This window comes from Bos indicus, chromosome 26 (assembly GCF_029378745.1).
Source record: "Bos indicus isolate NIAB-ARS_2022 breed Sahiwal x Tharparkar chromosome 26, NIAB-ARS_B.indTharparkar_mat_pri_1.0, whole genome shotgun sequence".
Classification (NCBI taxonomy): domain Eukaryota; kingdom Metazoa; phylum Chordata; class Mammalia; order Artiodactyla; family Bovidae; genus Bos; species Bos indicus.
Genome location: NC_091785.1, coordinates 50,927,607 through 50,945,639, shown reverse-complemented (window position 1 = coordinate 50,945,639; position 18,033 = coordinate 50,927,607). Strand labels below are relative to the sequence as shown.

Sequence of the window (18,033 nt, the reverse complement as noted above, 5' to 3'; positions counted from 1 at the left end):
TCTGCCTGCACAGAGATGACCCTGGCCGGGCCCAGCGCGCGTGTCTGGGGGCGGCGGGCGGCGCCCTGGTTCAGCAAGAAGAACAGAAGGACTGAAGGCCCCGGGCGGGGGCGGGCCGCGGTGGGCGGGGCGGGGCCGCTGTGGGCGGGGCGGGGCCCGCTGTGGACGGGGCGGGGCCGCGCACCCCCAGGAGACGGCCTGCCGCTGCGGTGGGTGCCTGCTCAGCCGCCCCGCCTCGGGCGCAGGTGTTGCTGGGCGGCGCTGGACGCTCTCAGCAGGTGCCCGCCGAGTCGCCCTCCGCCCGGGCCCAGGCCACACCTGTTGGCGATGTCAGTGACCGACCGGTGCGTGCGCCGGCCGGACGCCTCGGGAGGAAGCGCTCGGAGCTGCAGTTTCTTGAGCCTGGCAGCCGAGTTTTCCGCGGCCTGGGGCAGGTTCTGGCGTGTGACCCTCCTGGAGGGGAAGGGACTCATCCGGGTGGGGTCGGCTCGACCCCCGGACGGAGCTGACTCTCCCGTCTGCGGGCCTTGGCCAACAGTTCCACCCAAGGGTGCTGCCCCACGTGGGATCCTGGGGGCGTGAGCGTGGGGGCCTGGCCACGAGCACGTGACTGTCACACACGCGGAGGGGGAAGCCTTGGGGGAGCCTCGGGGCCAGCGCGGGACGATCCCCACAAGAGGATGTCATTCTCAGGATGCCGCAAGCAGCCACATCACTTCGATGGCGCCAGGCCCCCAGTGACAGGAATGATTCCGGGTCCACGGGGGAGAGCCGGGAGACCTACACGTGATTACCCCGGTGACGGCCGGGGCCTCTGCGCCCCCAAAAGTCTACTCCAGAAGGAAGGGCAAAGGAAAACACGTCCCAGACAAAGATGAAGCCCGGAAGGGTCCTTGTCAGCAGACCTACGCTTCAGGAAATGCCAGATGAAAGCCATCAGGCTGAAGACGTGCTGCACAAATAGAAACTTGGAGGAATGAAGTCCATAAGAAGCACTGAAGATTTGGGTAAAGAGAAAACATTCTGTTTCCTCTTAGTTTCTTTAAAATATATATTACTGATTAAAGAAAGAATTTAACACTGCCGTGTGGAGTTTGCAGGGCTTCCCTGATGGCTCAGATGGTAAAGCGTCTGCCTTCAGTGCTGGAGACCAAGGTTCAATCCCTGGGTGGGGAAGATCCCTTGGAGGAGGAAATGGAAACCCAAGTATTCTTGCCTGGAAAATCCCATGGACAGAGGAGCCTGGCAGACTACAGTCCATGGGATGGCAAAGAGCTGGACACGACTGAGCGACTTCACTTTCACTTGTGGGGTTTATAATATATATGGGGCAACATTGACGTCTGTAGTGGAAAGGGGGGGCACAAGGTCGCCAAGTTTCTAATTCTAATGGTTTTTACATGGAATAGTGTGACTTTCAAACTAAAGAGATGTGAAAAGGTTGTGGATTTTAATCCCTAAAGCAGCCATGAAAAGTAATAAGCAAAAAACTAATAGATAAATTAAAATGACGTATTAAAATAACTCAAAAGAAGAAAATAAAAAAGGAAAGAAGGAATATAAGAAAAAAAGGAGAAAAAAGTAAAAACAGAAAACAGAGAAATGGAGACAAAACAAAAATGCCACTAAGTTTTAATGGATTAAGCATTTCAGTTCAAAGGCAGAGATCATCAGAATACATCAATAACAGCAAAAAAGCAAGACCCTGTTTTATGCTGTCTACAGTAGGAGAAAACATTTTAAATAAAAATATATAGAATGGTTGAAAATTAATGGATGGATAAAGCTATCCACACGAACTGAGTCTAAGAGGCCAAAGTGGCTGCATTAATACAGGACAAAATAAACTTTAAGAAAAGAGAGAAAGAAGGGCATTTCGTAATGATATCCATGTTAGTTCGTAGGAAGACATTTAAACTGTAAATGTCGGGGGGCCAGAGGGAAGATTCAAAATACGTGAAGCAAAAATGGACAGAAATAATTAAAGGGAGAAATAATTCCAAAATCACAGCTGGTGTTTTGAACTCCCCTCTCTTAGCAACTGATGGGACAAGCAGGCAAAAAGTTAATAGAAGATCTGAACAATAACATTAGTCATGTTTCCCTAATGTTCTTTCTAGAAAATCACACCCAATAATTGCACAGCACGGATTCTTTTCAAGTGCACACGATCTATTAATCATCACAGATGATACAATGCTTCATAAAACAAGTGCTGATAAGTTTAAAAGCATTTAAATCATACAGAGTATATTTTCTGAGATCAAAATGAGACTAAATTAGAAGTTAATAGCAATAAGATAACTAGGAAAACCACACATATCTGAAAAATGAAATGATATACTGCTAAATAATTCACGGATGAAAGAGGAAATTACAAGGAAATCTGGAAAATATTTTAACCAAAGTGAGAAAGAAAATTCAGTATAATATTTCTGGGATGCAGCTAAAGCTGGGCTTAGAGGGACACTCGTAGCTGTGAATACTTCCATGAGAAAAAAAGAAAGGTTTAAAGTTCAATGATCAAAGATTCCACCTCAACAGGGCAGAAAAATAAAACAGCAAAGTGAACTCAGAGTAACCAGGAGGAAGGAGATGACAAAAACAGGAACAGAAATAAATGAAAAAAGAAAACAAAAAAAAAGTCCAACAAGAACCTACTGCATAGCACAGGAAGCTGCTCAATGTGGTGTGGCAGCCTGGGTGGGAGAGGAGTTTGGGGGAGAATGGATATGTGCGTGTGCAGCCAGTGTCAAAAATCAAGGTCAGCTGGACGTGGTCAGGCAGGAGATGGCACGAGTGAATATCGACCTTTTGGGAATCAGTGAGCTAAAATGGATGAGAACGGGTGAATTTAATTCAGATGACCAGCCTCGGGGGACTTCCCAGGTGGCACAAGGGTTAAAGAACCTGCCTGTCAATGCAGGAGATGCAAGAGGTGTGGGTTTGATCCCTGGGTGGGGAAGATCTTCTGGAGTAGGAAGTGGCAACCCACTCTAGTATTCTTGCCTGGAGAATCTCATGGCCAGAGGAACCTAGGGTTAGTCCATAGGGTCACAAAGAGTCGGACACACTGAAGTGACTTAGCCCTCTCTGTGGGCAAGAATCCCTTAGAAGAAATGGAGTAGCTCATAGTCAACAAAAGGGTCCAAAATACAACACTTCAGTGCAATCTCAAGAACAGAATGGCCTCTGTTCGTTTCCAAGGCAAACCATTCAACATCACAGTGATCCAAGTCTATGCCCCAACCACGAATGCAGAAGAAGCTGAAGTTGAACGGTTCTGTGAAGACCTACAAGACCTTCTAGAGCTAACACCAAAAAAAAAAAAAAAGATGTCATTTTCATCATAGGAGGTTGGAATGCAAAAGTAGGAAGTAACAGGCAAGTCTGGCCTTGGAGTACAGAATGAAGCAGGGCAAAGGCGAAGAGAGATTTGCCAAGAGAACGCACTGGTCACAGCAAACACCCTCTTCCAACAACACAGGAGAAGACTCTACACATGGACATCACCAGATGGTCAACACCAAAATCAGACTGATTATATTCTTTGCAGCTGAAGATGGAAAAGCTCTATACAGTCAGTAGAAACAAGACTGGGAGCTGACTGTGGCTGAGATCATGAATTCCTTATTGCCACAGTCAGACTTATATTGAAGAAAGTAGGGAAAACCACTAGACCATTCAGGTATGACCTAAATCCAATCCCTTGTGATTGATTATACATGCTTATACAGTGAAGGAGGACAAATAGGTTCAAGGGATTAGATCTGGTGTAGACAAAGTGCCTGAAGAACTATGGACAGAGGTTTGTAATATTGTACAGCAGACGGTGACCAAAACCACCCCAAAGAAAAAGAAATTCAAGAAGGTAAGTGGTTGTCTGAGGAGACCTTACACATGCCTGAGAAAAGAAGAGAAGCGAAAGGCAAGGGAGAAAAGGAAAGATATATCCAACTGCACGCAGAGTTCAGAGAATAGCAACGAGAGACAAGAAAGCCTTCTTAAGTGAACAGTACAAAGAAACAGAGGAAAACAGTAGGATGGGAAAGACGAGATATCGTCAAGAAAATTAGAGATACCAAGGGAACATTTCATGCAAAGATGGGCTCAATAAAAGACAGAAATGGTGTGGACCTAACAGAAGCAGAAAATACTAAGAAGAGGTGGCCAGAATACAGCAAAGAACTGTTCAAGAAAGGTCTTAATGACCCGGATAACCGCAATGGTGTGATCACTCACCTAGAGCCAGACATCCTGGAATGTGAAGTCAAGTGGGCCTTAGGAAGCATCACTATAAACAAAGCTAGTGGAGGTGATGGAATTCCAGCTGAGCTATTTCAAATCCTAAAAGATGCTGCAGTTAAAGTGCTGCACTCAATATGCCAGCAAATTTGAAAAACTCAGCAGTGGCCACAGGACTGGAAAAGGTGTTTTCATCCCAGTCCCAAACAAAGGCAATGCCAAAAAATGTTCAAACTGAAAGTGAAGTCGCTCAGTTGTGTCCGACTCTTTGCGACCCCATGGACTGTAGCCTATGAGGCTCCTCCATCCATGACATTTTGTAGGCAAGAGTACTGGAGTGAGTTGCCATTTCCTTCTCCAAAAGGACGTTTAAACTACTGTACAATTGCACTCATTCCATACGTTAGCAAGATTACGCTCAAAATCCTTCAAGCTAGGCTTCAGCAGTATATGAACTGAGACCTTTCTGATGTACAAGCTGGATTTAGAAAAGGAACCTGTATGCAGGTCAAGAAACAACAGTTAGAACTGGACAGGGAACAAAGCACTAGTTCAAAATCTGGAAAACGGTGTCAAAGCTCCACATTATCACCTGCTGCTTTAACTTACAGGCAGCACATGCAATGCAAAACGCTGGGCTGGAGGAAGCACAAGCTGGAATCGGTACTGCAGGGAGAAACATCGACAGCCTGAGACACGCGGACGGCACCACTCGAATGGCAGAAAGTGAAGAGGCACTAAAGAGCCTCTTGATGAGGGTGAAAGAAGCGGGTGAACAAGTTGGCTTAAAACTCAATACAAAAAACTAAGATCATGGCATCTGGTCCCAACTGTGGTGTTGGAGAAGACTCTTGAGAATTCCTTGGACTGCAGGTAGATCAAACCAGTCAATCCTAAAAGAAATCAGTCCTGAATATTCATTGGAAGGATTGATGCTGAAGCTGAAGCTCTAATCCTTTGTCTACCTGATTCAAAGAACTGACTCATTGGAAAAGACCCTGATGCTGGGAAAGATTGAAGGCGGGAGGAGGAGAGGGCGACAGAGGATGAGATGGTTGGATGGCATCACCAACTCAATGGACACATTGCTGTTCAGTCACTCAGTCCTGTCTGACTCTTTGCAACCTCTTGGACTGCTGCATTCCAGGCTTACCTGTCCTTCACTATCTCCTGGAGTTTGCTCAGACAATGGACATGAGCTTGAGCAAACTCTGGACTTTCCTGGTGGCTCAGATGTAAAGAATCTGTCTGCAATGAGGGAGACCCAGCTTCGATCCCTGGGTCAGGAAGATCCCCTGGAGAAGGGCATGACTATCCATTCCTGTATTCTTGCCTGGAGAATCCCATGGACAGAGGAGCCTGGCGGGCTACAGGCCACGGGGTCACAGAGTCAGACGTGACTTAGTGACGGAACAACAAGAAGCTGCCAGTGTGTCCCTGGATGGTGAGGTGGGGGAGGTCCCCAGGTTCAGGCAGGGCGACCCTGCCTCTGCTCCCTCTGAGCATCTACTGGATGCCGGCACCGTGACGAGGCAGCAGAGAAGCAAAGGTACCAGTGAGAATGCAGTCGATGCCCTTCCGTCTGCAGGTGCCCCGACCAGTTCCCTGAAAAACCCTGTGGCGGCTCCAAGACTTCTGCTGGGAAGGGCTGCCAGCTTATCGAACAGAGATCAGTCACCAGCTTATCACAGAGATCAGTCACCAGCTTATCGAAGAGATCAGCTACCAGCTTATCGCAGAGATCAGTCACCAGCTTATCGCAGAGATCAGTCACCAGCTTATCGCAGAGATCAGTCACCAGCTTATCACAGAGATCAGTCACCAGCTTATCGCAGAGATCAGCTACCAGCTTATCGCAGAGATCAGTCACCAGCTTATCGCAGAGATCAGCTACCAGCTTATCACAGAGATCAGTCACCAGCTTATCACAGAGATCAGCTACCAGCTTATCGCAGAGATCAGCTACCAGCTTATCGCAGAGATCAGTCACCAGCTTATCGCAGAGATCAGTCACCAGCTTATCGCAGAGATCAGTCACCAGCTTATCGCAGAGATCAGCTACCAGCTTATCGCAGAGATCAGTCACCAGCTTATCACAGAGATCAGCTACCAGCTTATCGCAGAGATCAGTCACCAGCTTATTGCAGTCACGCTTCGTACACGGCACGGGGAAAGCATGAGGACACAAAAGTGCTGTTTGCAGTGACATCAGGTCAAAACCCTGGAGGCCCTTTTTTCTAAATTGAAAATTTATATGGGGGCTTCCCCAGTGGTCTAGTGGGTAAGAGTCTGCCTGTCAATGCAGGGGACACGTGTTCAGTACCTGGTCTGGACGATCCCATGTGCTGCAAAGCAAAGAAGCCCCCACATGGCGGCTGAACCTGCCTGCCTGGAGCCCACGCCCCGCAACAAGAGGTCACCGCACCCACCCGCCCGCCACAGCTAGGGAAAGGCTGTGTGCACAGTGGTGAAGACCCACTGGAGCCAAAAATACGATAAAATAAAAAATAAATAAATTTAAAAAATAACATATGGAAACATTAAGGGCCCGGGCTATCTGAAAAGCAGGCAGCATACCACGCCCCTGACTGCAGGGACGGACCCTGATGCCCAGCATCGGCCGGGAGGGAAGGCTGACAGCAGGCAGGGCTGCTCAGCTCTGCCCCATCAGGCTGGCGAGGGGTCTCCTGTGGAGACAGCAGTTGAGCGCAGCCCCTCTGCTGGGAGCCTCCCTTCCTGGGGCGAGGCTGGGGCTCCTCATGAGAAGACAGACCACCTGGCAGGGGCCTGTGGAGGCAGCACTTTCGGCCTAGTGACAAGCAGTGACGGGAGATGAGCCCCCCAGCCCCGGCCTGGGCTGGGCCCCCCATCGTTGCCTGTAGCCCCTCCGGGCCTGCCCCCACCTGGACGTCCCCTGTCCCTCTCCTGGGCACGGGCCCTCCCGTTGCTCTGTTGCCTGCAGCTCCAGGTTCAGCCTCACCCCCTCCCGCTGTAGCTCGGTACCCGCCTCACCATCGCGTGGTGCCCCCCCTAAACCTCTGCCTGCCTGGCACGACTGTCTGTGCGCCATCTGCAGGTGAAGGCGCCGCGGTGGGGCAGGGCCCACTCTGGCCCAAGCTCCTCCGGCCATGAGCTCCGAGGGCCTCCTCTGGGGCCCTGGGTGTGAGCACGGGCCATGAGACCAGCCTGGAGGGAAGGGAAAGGCAGCGAGGGGCCCCGAACAGGCTGGATTCGAAGGATTTGCTGCAGGCCAGTGGGGCCTGGGCGAATGGGTGGGGCTGCGCAAAGGAGGGGCCTCTGCAGACCTGGGTGCAGCGAGCAGCCTCCAGGGCTCCAGCTCGGCACCCACAGGGGCCACGCCAGGCCAGACGGAGCTCCAGGGACAACGGCTGGGCGGCCTCAGGGCATGGGGAGACCTCTGGAGCCAGTTCTGCTCTGGGCGCACAGCAAGGGGACCCGCCTCCTGGACCCCCACCCCTCCCACGCCCCCCGCCACGCCCCCCCCCCCCTCGATGCCACACTGGGCCCACCACGCTGACAGGTCCAAGGAGAGATGCCCTGGGCTTCGATCAAGAGGCTCCTTCAGCACGTGGTGAGGTGGCGTGGCAAGCGGGCAAGGGGCCTCTGCTCAAGTCTGCAACCCGCAGCGGGCGCAGGACCCAGAGCCCCTCAGAGGCACCCAGCCACCCAGGGACAGCTCACCAGGAGACCCCGCTGCCGGCCTCACCTTGGGCAGGTCGGTGACCCCTCCTCTTCTTTCCCCGGCACTGCCCATGGGTCCAGATGGGTCCCCCAGGCCGCCCAGGAGTGGACCCAATCCAGCGGGGGTCCGGAGTGCTGGGTGGGCTCAGCACCCCCTTCCCCCAAGGCGGACAGTCCCCCCAGCCCCCTGGGAGAGGCTGCCGCCTGGGCCAGACTGTGCCCTCGCCCTGGAGTCCTGTAGGTGGGCTCTGGCGTCTCCGCCGCCCCGGGTCGGGCCCCTGCAGCCCGCCGCCTCCCCCTCTGCGGGGAGCCTCGCCCTCCTCCGGCCGTTGGGCTCTGTGTCCAGCACCTGCGGGACCGCGGCCGGCAGAGGGCGCTGGAGGCCCGGGGCGCTGTCTGCGCGGCGGCCGCCCGGCGCCCGGGCCCGTGCGAAGCCGTCCAGAGCCCTGCCCGGCCCCCGCCACCCCCGTGGACCCTCCTGCTCAGCGTCAGCTCCCACCCCCAGCGGACCCCCGCCACGGCCGCTCCAGTGAGGTCGTGACCCCAGTGCCGGGGCGGCCGCTGCAAGAAGCGGGAGCGTGGAAGCCCCTGTCAACCCTGGGGGCTCCGGAAGGGTTAGCCCGCGGGCTGGTTTCGGATTCCAGCGCCAGGACTGTGTATGATAAATTTGCCTGCTGCTAAGTTGCTCCGTCGTGTCTGACTCTTTGCGACCCCACTGACAGCAGCCCACCAGGCTCCTCTGTCCACGGGGTTCTCCGGGCAAGAATACTGCCATGCCCTCCTCCAGGGCATCTTCCTGACCAGGGGTCAAACCCGAGTCTTTTACTTCTCCTGTGTTGGTAGGGGGGGTTCTTATCCACCAGCACCCCCCTGGGAAGCCCCGACGATGAATTCATGTAGTTTTAATTTGTTCCAATAGGAGCAGGAAACTACCTGGTCCCCAAGCTCACACTACCCAGAGAGTCACGTCCCAGCAGAAAGCACAGAACTGTAAGTGAATCACAGAGCTGGACCTTCGAGGCCTGTCACCGAGAAGGGTGGGTTTGTAAGGGGGTGCAGCTTTGGTGCCCAGGCTCCTGCTTCCGGCTGGGGGAGTCGGAAAGACACCAGTGACAGATGCGGGGGACGTGCCTACCTAGTCCTACAGCAGCGGAAGGACGGACGGACGGACAGACGGCCCAGAGGGGGACGGGAGGAGGCTGGGTGCTCAGCGGGGAGTGCAGATGGGACCCCAGAGCCCCCGCTCCCAGGAAGGATGAGCAAAATCTGGGGGGATGGTGGGGTCACAGACACCCCCCCGCACCAGGAGCAGCGTGACTACAGAGGCTGGCCACTCATCCGCATCACGCGGCCAGATGGTGACACAGTTTCAGACATGGGTCTGGAAAGCACGCTGGGTAGTGAAATAAACCTGGTAAAAATATAAAATGAGCGAGTCCATGTGTATACGGCTCAAAATCAGTGCAGACAAATTTGGGTGGTAAAACTATAAAAAAAGGCGATAAAAGTCATGAGTCAGGACGGGGGCGGGGCATGGCCGAGTTTCCTGCAGAGGAGGCTCCTGTTTCTTCCTTTGAAGGGCACAGGACTGTTTCATAAACCTGCACTGATGTTTTAGGCTTTTGGGGGGTATAAATGTTCTATTTCTTAAAAAAAAAAAAGTTTTTTTAAAAAAAGGAAGGACCAGCCCTCCCCCCAGAGCCTGGGGTACCTCCGAGCTGGAGGGTGAAGGTTCCAGCAGCTCTGACCCCGGCTGACCCTGCTGCCTGCCCACCTACCCAGGCACTTGCCCGTCCTCTGTCCTGTCTTCAGGGCCTGGGACCTGTTTTGCACACTCCCCTGGCTGCTGACTGGAGCCCACGTGCAGTCAGAGTACACCACTCCCAGGACAGGGAGCCCTGGTCGGTGGGCGCAAGGCCCAGGTGAAGGTTGTTGTCCCTGCTGAGGCCCATGGGCCCTGCGTGGGCACGCGTGGTGCCCGCCGGGGAGTCCCTGTGGGTGTCCGGCTGGCTCCACGAGCCCCAGCCGCCCTGGAGGCCTCGCAGAGGGGCTCCAGCGACTGTTCAGCAGACAGTGACCTCAGAGTGCTGGAGTTTTCTGACTCTGACCCACGGACCCCTTCTGCTCCAGCTTCAGTGTTCAAGTGGGGCGTCTGTTTACCGACCCTGCGTCCTGAGTTTAGGGGCCCTGAGAAACCTGACTTGGAAATCCCAGCAACCGCCCCCGGTGCCTGTCTCACGTCAGCTGAGCCGGGCAGGCCCTCTTTCCAGGTCATGGGGCCCACGCTTCCCTGAGTGTCCGAGGGGCCGCAGGAGAGGACAGAGGACTGCAGAGGCCAGATTCTCCTGCCACGGCTCAGCGACCGGAAGGGACCAGCAGGGGAAGATGCCCGCAGCAAGGACGAGGGAGGAGCAGCCACGTCAGGCCGTGAGGAAGGTCCCGAGGGCCTGCTGGCTGCTCTGTCCACTGTCCAGGCCGGGCAGGCCCGCCCCCAGGATGGCCTGAGGAGCTGCCATCAGCTGACAGACACCAGCTGGTCCATGCCCTTGTGGATCCTGGGTCTCTGCGGATGAGATCCGCTGACGTGAACGGAGGAGTCACTGCTCCTGGGCCCCCCGTATCCTCGAGGAAGGGGGGGTGCACTTGGAGGAGGGGTGGGCTGGAGACCTGGAGCAGCCCAGGGCAGTCGGCAGCAGCTGGAGTCCAGATGAGGATGAGCGCGTGGGCGCAGGCCTTCAGCCCAGAGTCTGTCGGAGGGGTATCCCCCCTCCAGGTCCAGTTAGCGCTCCTGGTGTTGGTCAGGACTTTGAAACCCGAGAGATCAAGTCAGTGATTTCAGCGCGGGTGAAAGAGCCACCCATGTACATCGCCCGAGGGTGCGGCTTTGAGAGCCACCGACGTTGCCTCTGAGATGCAGATCCTCACGTCCAGCTCGCATTGACCGGCAGTGGGCAGAGGAGGGTGAAACCCTCAGGAACTTGACGCCTGGAGAAGAGCTGGTGGACGAAGGCCTGGGGCCGTGTGGGGCGCGGAGGACGCCTGCCCGAGCCCCGACCACACCGTGAAGGTGCTCCAGGACAGGCTCCTGTTCAGAACGTGGTGCTGACTTAGTCGCTCAGTTGTGTCCGACTGACTCTTGGGAGCGCAGTCCGCCAGGCTCCTCTGTCCGTGGGACTTCCCAGGCAAGAACACCGGAGTGTGAACACTGCAGTGTGAACACCGGAGTGGTCTCCTATGGAGACCAGGAGGCACGGAAACCCAGCAGCCCGGCGTGTCCTGATTCTTGGGGGTAGGTCCCAGCACGCAAGGCTGTCCGCTCGCGTTTAGCTGACAAGAGCCCCCGTGTTCCTGGGCCAGGCCTGTGAGCCAGGCCGGGGTCCGAGGTGCGGCCTCACAGGGTCCTGCTCGGCTCTGAGCCTAGAGTCCTCTGCTCCCAAGGCCGCACATGGGGCCGTGTGGCTCCACCTGGCCCAGCGCTGGGTCGAGCATGTCCCAAGCTCCCAGCCGGCTTCAGCCTCTGCCCTGAGAAGGGGTCCCGGGCAGAGGGAGCCCTGGGGACCCCTCCCTCCCCTGGGCAGGGCCATCCAGAGCCTGGGCCAACTGCCTGCGGACCATGGACGAACCAGGCTGTGGGCACCACCAAGTGGGCTTTTCAGACCTTGAGACAGGAAACTACTTGGGGGCGCTGTATCAGGAGGCAGGGCAGGCTGCAGAGTCAGGACGTGGCTGCACGCAGCTGAATCAGTCCAGAACACCAGCGGCCCCAGCCAGAAGCTGTTTGATGCTGAGGTTTCGGTGGAGGCCTTGGGCCCGGGATCCCCTGTTGAATGCTCCCCCCGCCGAGATGGCGGTCTCGGGAGGCGGTCTTGGTTGTAGGGTGGAGCCCTCCGGAAGCGCTTTTCCGGAGACCGCGGAGAGCCTCCTCGCCCTGGCGCTGTGTGAGAACACAGCCGGAGATGGGCCTCGAGGCCCAGGAGGCCGGTCCCGCCTCGTCTGCAGCTGGTTCCCGCTGCTCGGCTGCTCTCAGATCTAGTTCCCAAAGGTCCCTGTGCGATGCCCTCGAGCGCGCCCCTGCCCCGCCAGGCCCCCCACGTGCGACCTGCACGGCCCCCTTGTGAGTGCGCCTGCATTTCCTCCCGGGCTGTGCCGACCACTCACCCGGCGGCATCTGCACTCCTGGGACCCCCTCCCCTCCTTGTGAGCCTGCACAGACTGTCCCAGACTCAGCCTGAGGGTCTCCTCCCCCTGCGGCCTCCGGAGGTCCTTCTGCAGAGCCAGCCACCACCTCCTGGGATGGGGGTGGGACCCGGGGGTCCCGTGATGATGGCTGAGCCTCGGGTCCACAGCCATCATCTCTGTGCTGAGCACTGGGGTGGGGGGGCCCCGGGGGGCCTGTGACAACAGCTGAGCCTCGGGTCCACAGCCACACAGCCACCGCCTCTATGCTGAGCAGTGGGACGGTGGGGTGGCCTGGGGGTCCCGTGATGACGGACCAGCTTGGGTCCACAGCCACACAGCCACCGCCTCTATGCTGAGCAGTGGGACGGTGGGGTGGCCTGGGGGTCCCGTGATGACGGCTCAGCTCGGGTCCACAGCCACACAACCACCGCCTCTGTGCTGAGTCCTGGGATGGGGGCCCCGGGGGGCCCGAGATGACGGCTCAGCCTCTGGGCCTCACGTCAGAACACAGAGTCAGCCTGCTTTCCGCCAACAGCAGCTCAGATCAGCGTGGACGTTGTGCACTCCAGGCCCAATTAAACAGTATTTACTGACTTGCCGTCACCTCTCGATTGTGGTTTCCACGTTAATGAGAAGGAGCTGTGAGCCCAGGTCTGAGGACACGGGCAGGGCAGCCCCCCAGGTCCCGCGGGAGGACGCGGCGAAGCCTCCCTTGGATGAGCTGCGGAGGCTGCTGACAATGTCCCCTGGGTGGGAGAGCAGGGAGCCCCTCCTGCAGGAGCAGAGGGAAGGCCCGACCCCCAAGGCTGAGGGGCGGCACCTCTTCATCACAGGTAGTGATGCCCCAAAAGAAAGCCCTGGGCTGGGACTGACGGGCCAGGAGCCCAACTCAGACTCAGTTCATAGCCGTCTGGGACCCACGAAGGCCTCGACTCTGCCTGGTGACCCCTGGGAGGCCTGGGGCCCGAATTGAGATGCTTCCTGGAGGCCCCCTGAGGCCATGCCCACCCACCCTGCTGCCCCGTCCCCCACAGAGAAAGCAGATGCTGACTCGGTCCTGCACCCACAGCAGAGCCTGCGGGGCCGCCTGCCCCGGCCCGGACCCTTGCTGAGCCCCGGCCTTGCCCTCGGAGCTTTCTAAACATGGGAGGGATGAAGTGGCTCATTCCCACCCCTGGGATCAGGGTCTCACCCTCAGCCACGCGGCCCTCCACTCAGGCGGAGCTTCCCCGTCTCTACGGTTCTCAGCACGACTCTAGAGCAGACATCCCCGCCCTCCACCGCCTCCTGCCGAAAGCCTGATGATCTGGGGGAAACAGCACGATCATAAATGATGGTGGGTGGAAGAAAAGGCCTCGCGATGAATGAAGCAAGCCCTCAGCACACAGACCTCTGGGTCAGCAACAGCAGCGCCCGGGGGAAAGTCACGCCATGGGCTCTACAGTCAGAACAGACAGGTCTCAAATTGGGAATCTGACTTGATTCTGTAAAGAACCGGGGAAAAAAAGAGCGGACTGAATTCAGATCAGCAGAAGGAAGGGACTAATAGAGACTACGGCAGAGATAAATGCAACGAGGCGATCATTAGTTAGCTGCTGACGATGCAGTGGGACAGCCCCGAAATCTCTTTGTGCCCCAGTGTCCTTATTTTGTAAAACAGAAAGTCATCTTCCCTCTGAAGTGTGTGAAAGCACTTTGTAAACTATGAGATCTTATTAAACTTACTTTATGTCAGACATACTTTCTGTTCTAAACAAACTGCCAAATAACTGTAAAGCCCACACCAGCCCCTGGGCAGAGAGCCTGTCAGAGTATGTGCTCAATAAAGTCCCTGATTTCAAAGAAGAAAAAAAACAGAGAAAGTCAATGAAATCAAAGTTAGTCCTTTAAAAAGCTTAACACAATTGGCCAACTGTTGGCCAGACTAAGAGAAAAAGAGAAGGGCTAACGCAGTCCTGCAAGTCCTCGCCAGGGCATTGGGGCAAGAAGAGAAAGAAGAACATCCAGACTGAACGCGAAGCAGTAAAACTCCCAACGTGGAGAGGAAACCGTGCGTGTGATCCCAAAGGGCCCGCTGAGAGTCCCTGGGGCTAGCAAGCAACGTGAGCCGCCTCGCAGGACACACGCCAGCAAACAAGGTCAGCTGTGTTTCTGTACACAAGGGGGCTTCCCTGGGGGCTCAGATGGTAAAACAATCTGTCTGCAGTGCAGGAGACCCAGGTTCAATCCCTGGTCAGGAAGATCCCCTGGAGGAGGGCATGGCAACCCACTCCAGTGTTCTTGCCTGGAGAATCCCATGGACAGAGGAGCCTGGTGGATTGCAGTCCATGGGGTCGCAGAGAGTTGGACACGACTGAGCGACTAGTGCACATACATAAGCAATGAACAGCCTGAATACAAGATTAAAGAAACAATCCCGTTTACAACAGCATAAAAATACTAAGGAAATAATTTAACCACGAAGCACAAGATGTGTGCACTGAAAACTGTAAACTCTCCCAGGAGGAATGAAAGGCCGTCGTGAGCGCAGCGACACCCTGTGTTCATGGACTGAAGACCGTCAGTAACGTTAAAATCCGCTGGGTCACAGAAAAAGCTAAAGAATTCCAGAAAAAATCCACTTCTGCTTTATTGACTATGCCAAAGCCTTTGACTGTGTAGATCACAACAAACTGTGGAAAATTCTTCCAGAGATGGGAATACCAGAACACCTGACCTGCCTCCCGAGAAATCTGTATGCAGGTCAAGAAGCAACAGTTAGAACTGGACATGGAACAACAGACTGGTTCCAAATAGGGAAAGGACTATCTCAAAACTGTATATTGTCACCTGCTTATTTAACTTATATGCAGAGTTCATCATGCGAAATGTTGGGTTGGATGAAGCACAATCTGGAATTAAGATTGCTGGAAGAAATATCAATAACCTCAGATACGCAGATGATACCACCCTAAGGGCAGAAAGTGAAGAAGAACTAAAGAGCCTGTTGATGAAACTGAAAGAGGAGAGTGAAAAAATCTGACTTAAAGCTCAACATTCAGAAAACTAAGATCATGGCATCTGGTCCCATCACTTCATGGCAAATAGATGGGGAAACAATGGAAACAGTGACAGACTTTATTTTGGGGGGCTCCAAAATCACTGCAGATGGTGATTGCAGCCATGAAATTCAAAGATGCTTGCTCCTTGGAAGAAAATCTATGACAAACCTACACAGCACATTCAAAAGCAGAAACAGTACTTTGCCAACAAAGGTCCATCTAGTCAAGGCTATGGTTTTTCCAGTAGTCATCTATGGATGTGAGAGTTAGACTATAAAGAAAGCTGAGTGCCAAAGAATTGATGCTTTTGAACTGTGGTGTTGAAGAAGACTCTTGAGAGTCCCTTGGACTGCGAGGAGATCCAACCAGTCCATCCTAAAGAAAATCAGTTCTGAATATTCATTGGAAGGATTGATGCTGAAGCTGAAGCTCTAATCCTTTGTCTACCTGATGCGAAGAACTGACTTATTGGAAAAGACCCTGATGCTGGGAAAGATTGAAGGCGGGAGGGGAAGGGGATGACAGAGGATGAGATGGTTGGATGGCATCAGTGACTCGATGGCCATGAATTTGAGTAAACTCTGGGAGCTGGTGATGGACAGGGAGGCCTGGCATGCTGCAGTCCGTGGGGTCACAAAGAGTTGGACACAACTGAGCAACTAAACTGAACTGAATAATGTTAAAATGCTAACGCTTCTTAACGTGCTCTCCAGATTCAGTGCAATCTCTACCCAAAGTCCAATGGCCGTTCATGCAAAAATAGAGAAAACTATTTTAATGTTAGTGTGAACCAGTGAAGTTGCTCAGTCGTGTCTGACTCTTTGCGATCCCATGGACTGTAGCCCCCCAGGCTCCTCTGTCCATGGAATTTTCCAGGCCAGAATACTGAAGTGGGTAGCCATTTCCTTCTCCAGGGGATCTTCCTAACCTAGGAATCGAACCCAGGTCTCCCGCACTGCAGGCAGATGCTTTACCGTCTGAGCCACCAGGGAAGCATAATGTTAGTGTGGGATTTCACAAATGTTTTTAGTTCTCATCAGAAAGCCGCAGAACTGAGTTGGGAGGACTCGGGGCTCTGCCCAGCCATGGGGCCTTCCCTGAGGCCCAGCAGGATGTGGCGTGCTCTGTCCACAAGGGGCCTCGCAGCACACTCCTCCCGGGAGGTCCCAGGAGCTAAATCCTTGCTGCAATTGGTGAAGCACAGGTGACTTTCTCATCCTGGGGGCTCAGGATGCAGTGAAGCGATGCGCCCGGCGGCCCGGCGAGAAAGCCCCCTGACAAGGATGCTTCTGGGTGGAGGAGAAGAGGGTGGAGGCTCCGGGGCAGAGTTCAAGCCCCAGCGGCCCTGGAGGGAACGTCTCTAGCCCCTGACAGTTCCTCCTGGTCCCTGAGGTCCCCGTCATCAGCCTCTGTTCTCTGGAGAAGGTCCAGGCCTATCACACCTGCTGCCAGCCCCAGGCCAGGCTGGGCCAGAGAGAGCAGCTGGGCAGGGGGGCAGGCAAGTCTGAAGCAGACGCCCTCCCTCTGACAGCCACACCCGTGGGGGTGTGTGCCGGTGACCGAGGGACCCTTGGGGCCACTGCACTGGGTGGGCGGCCTTTAGCACCAGGCTTCTTGTCCCAGGGGCAGCAGATGCAGGCGGGTGGGCGGCAGTGGTCCCCGGGAGGCACTGGGGGGAGTGAGCTGTGGGTGTGACCATGCAGCTGGGCTGGGCCCCTGCCCCCAGGACACAGACCCACAGGGCCAGCCTGGTTACATGCATTCAGAAGCCACCGCGTAAAACCACAGCTTGCTCCACCACCAGGCAGCCACCAGGCAGCTCTGCAATCAGTTTCAGCTCCGGAAACGGAAACACATTTTGAGAGTGATTTTTAAACCCGGGGGCCTCCCTGGCAGGAGATAAGATGAAGAAATCTCGCCTCCCTGGCCCAAGCTGCAGCAGAAGCCACCAGCCCTGGCTGCCACGTGGCAACGTGTCTGCTCCACGTGAAAACCAGACAGTGTCGGGAACGGGGGTGGGGCTGGGCCACGATACTCACTTAAACAACAGCGTTTTTATCTGCCTCACTGGACGCCTGTGGGGCAGGCGCTCACGAGGATAGGCCAGTGGCCCCTCAGGTGCGGAGCCCACTCCGGGGGGGGGGCCTAAGCACCCCCCGCCCCTGCCCCGTCCAGGCCACGACCCCAGGAGCCGCTGACCCTTACGGGACCACTTGGGTGCGGCTGTGCCCGGGATCCCAGGCCAGGGCCCCAGACACCCAGCACCATCCCGCTCAGGAGCTCAGCCAGCCTCTGGTGGCTGAGCACCTCACAGCGGTCAGCAGGGCTTCCAAGGCTCTCTGAGCTCAGGCAATGGCCTGGAGACGGGCCACTGATGGCGCTGGGCAGCGGGCACCCAGGCTCCGGCCACACAGGCTGATCTGGGCCTGGCTCGTGCTAACAGCCGATTTGGATTCAGTCTTGGTTTGGGAAATTGGAGGGCATAGGACAGCAAAACAGGGATTGCTGTGGACAGCTGCCTAGGGACGGGCGGGCCCGTCCTTGCCTTAAAGAGCCGAGACCATGCCATGGCATCTCCTGAGGGGCACTCCTGCTGCAGCCCAGACGGATGCTTCCAGGGCATCCCAGCCGCATTCTGGGGTCCCCTGGGGCATCCCAGGCAGCATGCTGGAAGGATGTCTGGGGGTCCCACTGGCCCCAGGCCTGGTCCTACCACGTCCACCCCGAACCCTCCCAGTCTGAGGAGGAAACGGGAACGACCAGCTGGAGAAGGAGCCCCATTCAAATCCACTTCCAGGCTGCACGGTCACCTTGAGGTCAGGTTCCCTCTCTACTCACCGAGACCCGTAAATAAACCAAAGCCGAG

General features: G+C 55.6%; 1 protein-coding gene across 2 annotated transcripts in view; it reads right to left on the bottom strand.

Annotated features, from left to right (window-relative positions):
• The window catches only part of ADGRA1 (adhesion G protein-coupled receptor A1), a 35,923-nt gene that overhangs the window by 3,110 nt on the left and 14,780 nt on the right, over positions 1-18,033 (bottom strand). The window lies entirely within an intron of this gene.